Source organism: Lepidothrix coronata, unplaced genomic scaffold, assembly GCF_001604755.1.
Source record: "Lepidothrix coronata isolate B3197 unplaced genomic scaffold, Lepidothrix_coronata-1.0 Scaffold72, whole genome shotgun sequence".
Taxonomy (NCBI): Eukaryota; Metazoa; Chordata; class Aves; order Passeriformes; family Pipridae; genus Lepidothrix; species Lepidothrix coronata.
In genome coordinates this window covers 696,672-702,689 of record NW_016690252.1, presented here as the reverse complement: position 1 = coordinate 702,689, position 6,018 = coordinate 696,672, and positions in this window count along the sequence as shown.

The window sequence follows — 6,018 nt, the reverse complement described above, 5'->3', positions numbered from 1 at the left end:
TTTTTTCTTTTTTTTTTTTTTTTTTTTTTTTTTTTTTTTTTTTTTTTGTAATGTCAGTATTGAGAGAAATAAAGAAGTATTTTGAAAAATACACTTCCTCAAGGGTGTGTTGTGATGGGAGATGCCGGGGCTCTGTGCCAAAGTCATCACCACCGCCAGCCAGGGACCTTGAGGCTGGCAGGGAGGGGAAGAAGAGATTTGTTTGCAGGACCTTCAGGGCCTGATAACGAGGGGATGGGAACAAATACATGACCTGCTTGGTCACAGAAAGGCTGCTTCCCTTTGTACATGGCCTTAGTAGTGCTGACCACATTGCAGGGGACAGGAGCAGGGGGTGAGAGCCTCAGTGTCCCCTCAGGGCTCTGGGTTGTGGTGACATGGGCAGTGGGAGGGTCAGTGAAGGGATCTCTTTGCTGGCTGCACGGAGGGGCTGGAGAGACAGCAGTGCCTATCCCCTCTCCAAGGAGCCCTGGGACAGGGCGAGAGGCACAAGTTGCACAAGCAGCACAGCCCCTGCTGATATGTTTTGCACAATGTTTGCACAATGCTCCCACGAGGATCAACACACAGGGACAGGAGATGAGACCAAAACGCACGTGCCCATCTCCCAAGTCCAGTGTGTGGCTCAGAAGGGTTTGATTTTGGACAAGAATAACCAGTGAATAAAACTGTACATGCTACTTGCTATGTAACACTGCCTATTACCATTTCCATGGCTGCTATACTCCCATCACCGTCACTGGGCACTGGATTTGGGGATCTGAACTCCTTTCATTGCCACATTAACAGAGGATGGGCTTTGATGAAACCAGCAAACTTTTCATGGAAAAGTTGGTGATGGAATCAAAACTGGTTTCAACCTGTGACACCACCACACAGTCTTTCCTGCCCTGAAAGACTGTTAGGACAGATGGAGCTCGAGGTCATGGACTGAATGAACTCAAGGGACTTTTATAGGAGTGGTCCATCAACAAATGGAATGGTATCTGTGTGTGTATCACCATCACAGAGTCATAGAGTGGTTTGGGCTGGAAGGGACCTTGAAGATCATCTCTCTCCAACTCCTCTGCCATGGGCAGGGACACCTTTCACTAGACCAGATTGCTCAGAGCCCCATATAACCTGGCCTTGAACACTTCCAGTGATGGGACATCCACAACTTCTCTGGGCAACCTGTACCAGTGCCTCACCACCTTCACAGTAAAGAATTTCTTCCTAATATCCAGTCTAAACCCACCCTCTTTCAGTTTGAAGCCATTACTCTTTGTCCTGTCACCACAAGCCCCTGTCAAAAACCTCTCCCCATCCTTCTTGTAGACTCCCTTCAGGTACTGGGAAGGGATCAAAAGACTGATATCAAAAGACAAGAAAGGTGATGGGGTATTGGGAAGTAGGGGACCTGGCATGATGTAAATTGTATGGAGTAAATAAGTGGTGGTTTCAGCTGGAAAAGAGTTAATTTTCTTCCTAGTAGCTGGTTCAGTGCTGTGTTTTGGATTCAGTATGAGAATAATGTTGATAACACACTGATGCTTCAGCTGTTGCTCATCAGGGATCACTCTAAGTCAAGGAATTTCCAGTGTCTCATGCTCTGCCAGTGAGCAGGTGCACAAAAAACTGAGAGAGAGCATGAGGAGGAGAGCTGACCCAGATTGGCCAAGGGGATATTCTGTACCATGAAACATCATTCCCAGCATACAAACTGGGGGAAGGTGAGCAAGGAGCTGTGAGGTACGTAGTTGCCATCCGTGGTTAAACCACAACAGTTGTTTTTGGAGCCCAAATGGGCCTGGAGAGTTGAATAACAACAGATCTGAGCAGAGCATGTTAAACCATATTTGTTATGAGCATTTATTGTACTACTTTAGTAGCTGATGGTCACGAAGTTGGTTGATTTGCACTCAGAGTACCTGTGTGTGTTCTCACAGGCACATTATGTAGCACCTTGCTTGGTGTGAGTTCCCTATGCTGGTGTTCATCCTCCGTGGGGCCTGGGTGGGCTGTTCTTCGCAGTAGTGGCTGATAGATGTCCCTGAGTGCCACATCTACACCACCCCTGGAAGTGTCCAAAAAAACGTGCAGGTGTGGTGCTCAGGGGACATGGTTTTGTGGTGAAAACAGCAGTGCTGGGCTAACGGTTGGACTCAACAATCTTGGAGGTCTTTTCCAGCCTAAAGATTCCGTGATACTGTGATTCTATGATTCACGTCTTTTAAATTCCCCCAGGGAACCACCACTGCCGTGGGCACCTGGGCTCACTCTGGCTCATGTTCAGCCACTGTCAAACAGCACCCACAGGTCCTTTTTCACCGAGCAGCTTTCCAGCCACTCTACCCCCAGCATGGAGCACTGCAGGGGTTTGTTGTGACCCAAGGGCAGGACCTGGAACTTGGCCTTGCTGAACCTCACACAATGGGCCTCAGCCCATCATATAATCAATGCAACAGAATCTCTGTCTGTGGGATGAATCTGGTACGAGCACTCAGCCCAGTCGTCCCATCTGTATTTCTAGAGCCATCTGTTGGGAATTGTTAATTACTGCACCTTTGGCCTTTTTCCTTGGAGAGCTGATCTATGGAAGTAACATCTTCCTACATCGCCCTTCCTTCACAGAGTCATAGAAAGCCCTGGGTTGGAAAGGACCTTAAAGGTCATCTCGTTCCAGCTCCCTGCCATGGGCAGGAACACCTTCCACTAGAGCAGATTGTTCAAAGCCCCTTCCAACCTAGCCATGACCACTTCCAGGGATGGGGCATCCACATCTACCCTGCCTTCCGGCCTTCCATCTTCAAAAGCCCTCCATTCCCCAAACTGGTAAGAGCAGGCATCTTTTCACTGAAGAGGGAGGATATAGGAGTACCGAGTGGTTTTACCTGCAAAGACCACAGAGAGAACACAAGGATATGGGAAGGAAAACCTACCTTGACCCTAGAGGCACAGGTATGGGAACTGCAGAGGAAAACAATCACAAATGAGGGTTCTTCCAGAAAAGTTGCTGCCCGGTCTCCAGAAGGCATTTCCCAGGCAGAGTTGAAGGGCTGATTGTGTAGGAATATAGGCTTGTATAGGAATAGAGGATCCCATGGAAAGAATGACATGAAGCTGTGTCAGGCGAGTTTAGGTTGGATAGTAGGAAAAGGTTCTTCACCTAGAGGGTGGATGGACACTGGAACAGGCTCCCCAGGGAAGAGGTCACAGCACCAAGGCTGACAGAGTTCAAGAAGTGTTGGGACAACACTCTCAGGCACATGGTGTGACTCAGAGTGTCCTGTGCAGGGCCAGGAGTTGAACTCAGTGATCGTGATGGATCCCATCCAACTCAGGATATGCTGTGATTTTACAAAAAATTCTAATCCATTCCTACAAGAAGTCAGTGGAGAATCCTATGAGCAGGACTAGAGGAGCCCTGCCTCTGTTCAAGAGGAATAGAGGACAACTGTGTTTAGCAGACCATTCCAATGGCCTGGAATATCAGACCTACAGGAGCATAAGGCTCTAGCGGGTAGTGGCGCATAGTGCGCCCTAATGCCAACGAGCTAAACAGGGAAGAACCCACTCCTATTTCTAGAGGGAGAAAGGAACTTTTCATGTTCCCATGGTCTTCCAGTGAGCAGGTGCACACGACGCTGGAAGGGAGAACGGCCAGGAGAGCTGACTCGAACTGGCTGAAGGGATATTCCATACCACAGAACACCAACCATGCCCAGTACATAAACTGGGGGAGAGTGGGGTGTGAATGAGCAGCTGTGTGGTACGTGGTTGCCAGCTGGGTTTAAACCTCAACAGGAGGGGAAGCCCTTGAAGTAGGAACACCCATGAGGAAAGGAAGCCCACGGGGCAGGAAATGTCAATAGGGAGATCTCCCTTCCCAGAGTGGATGGACTGTGGCCACTGTAAGGTCTCATGGTCCCCATGGGGCCTGACTGGGGTAGGACACATGGCTCTGGGGCCCCAAGAAGAACCCAGGGGGCACAGGGAGATGCCAGTTATGGTGGTAAAGAAAGAGGTGCCCTCAGCTGCCCCCTCATTAATCCCACAACAGCCAAGGCAAGTCTGAACCAACAGCCTCTTCCTCCCTCCAGCACGTCTGGGGACTGCCCAGCAAGGAGCTGGGATGAGGGGAGAGTGCTCCAGAGAGGCTCTTGCCAGGGGTCTCTGCTGAAGTGGTGGGCATCTGGAAAGGGGCACAGGCTGGGGACAAACTCAGTCCTTGATACCAACAGCCCTCCTGGGGCTGCTGGGGTTCACAGGGAAGGGTGGCCAAGCCAAGCTCCCTGGCTGCTCTAAGTGCTGGTCTGGAGGACACCCTCAGCCCTCCAGCAGGGTTACACAGCACAGGGGCAGATGCTCTCGGAACTCCTGTGGGTGCTGTTCCCATCAGGAGCCATGTCCCACAAGTGGCAGGGAAGAAAGATGAGGTTTTCCAGCCCTCTTGCTGGATTAAATTAGTGTTTGTAATTAGGAGAGGTGCTAGGGAAGATTTGGGCTGCCAGGAACTGGGGCACTCACTCCAGCATCCCATGTAATCCCTGCCCCAGCCTCCACAGCAGACAGAGTCCAGGATCCATCTTCCCCTTGACTTGCTGGATGGTGATGTCCCTACACTGGCAGGGAGATCTCCACCCCTTGCTCAGGCTGAGAAAGGCTTTAGGAAGTCATGGAGAGCTCCTGTCAGAGAATCCCTTCCCCCCTTCCCAGGTGGCCAAAAGCTGCTGGCTTATTTTTCCTGGGTGGGGCAGCTGGAGCTGCCTCTCTCAGAACAGGACAGCATTTGTGTCCCTGCAGAGCTTAGAGAGGATAAACAGCCCTGGGTGACAGTTCCCGGTGATATTTAACCCAAAACCGGAGTGGGGCAGGCGAAGCACCAGCCCTCCCATCCTTAACCGCCGCTGCCACAGGCTTTCCCGGCAGGAGAGATTTCCCCGACAGAGGTGGTGTGAGGACAGGGAGAGCAGTGCCGCCAGACAGCTCCCAAGTAGGACAGCGCACCTGAGCTGCCCGCCCGCCCTCCCCGGGGCCGGTGCCGCCTCCTACCCCCGCAGGAGGGTGAGCTATTTAAACACAGCGCTCCCAATTTCAGTGTTTATTCCCACTGCTATGAAAGCCCCCGCTCATGCACAGTCTCATCCTTCTGCCGGTAAATCCCTCCCCCCTTAAATGGAGCCGGTTTGATGGAGGCCTGCAAGATCTGACAGGCTTTGGGGCAGAAACCCCACAGCTCAGCCCCAAACAACTCCTGCCCTCCCCATCGTGGCTCAGCCCCAAGGGCCCAAGGATATGTTCTGCCACCCGAACTGCGTTTTACCTTTTCGCAGAAACCCTCAGCTCCTGCAGCCCCTAAAAGCCAACAGTACACGGCTGCTCTGTGCATCCCACAAGCCACTGCCTCAAGATAGGGCCCCCCCACCCCGTCAAGCCAGGGCTGGGCTGTACTCCAGACCCAGGGCTTCCCTGATGTAAAACCAAATACATAAGTAGCACATTCTTCAGTTCAGAGAAGAGAAAATAAACCAAGCAAGGCAGAAGACGGGGAAAGGAAGAAAAACCATGATCAGAAGCCATCGATTGGGTCTGGGACACCACGCAAGGCCAGCTGATCTTCCAAGACCAGTGAGACACCTAGAATGTGCTGAACATCCCCTCTCCCCTAACCACAGTGGTGTCACACTGCACTGCACACACCAGAGGCAGCCCAAGTGTGCCTGGAAGAGATGGGGATTGCTGGAGAGGTCCTTTGCTGCAGAGCCAAAGCAGGAGGAGATCTGACAGCTCATGGCCAGACTCAGAGAAGCAACACCAGGTACCTGCTTGCCAGGCTCTTACCCGGCACTTCCCACCAGGCCAGGGCAGGGCAGAGACCATTTCTCCCATTAGCAGAGCTAGGAGGAGTTACACATGAACAGCAGCCCTGAGCACAGCAGGAAAGCACATGTACAGATGGACAAATGGACTCCACTGGAGCAAGGAGTGCTCAGACAGCACCAGAGACACAGGCTTAGACAGTGCCAGCACCACACA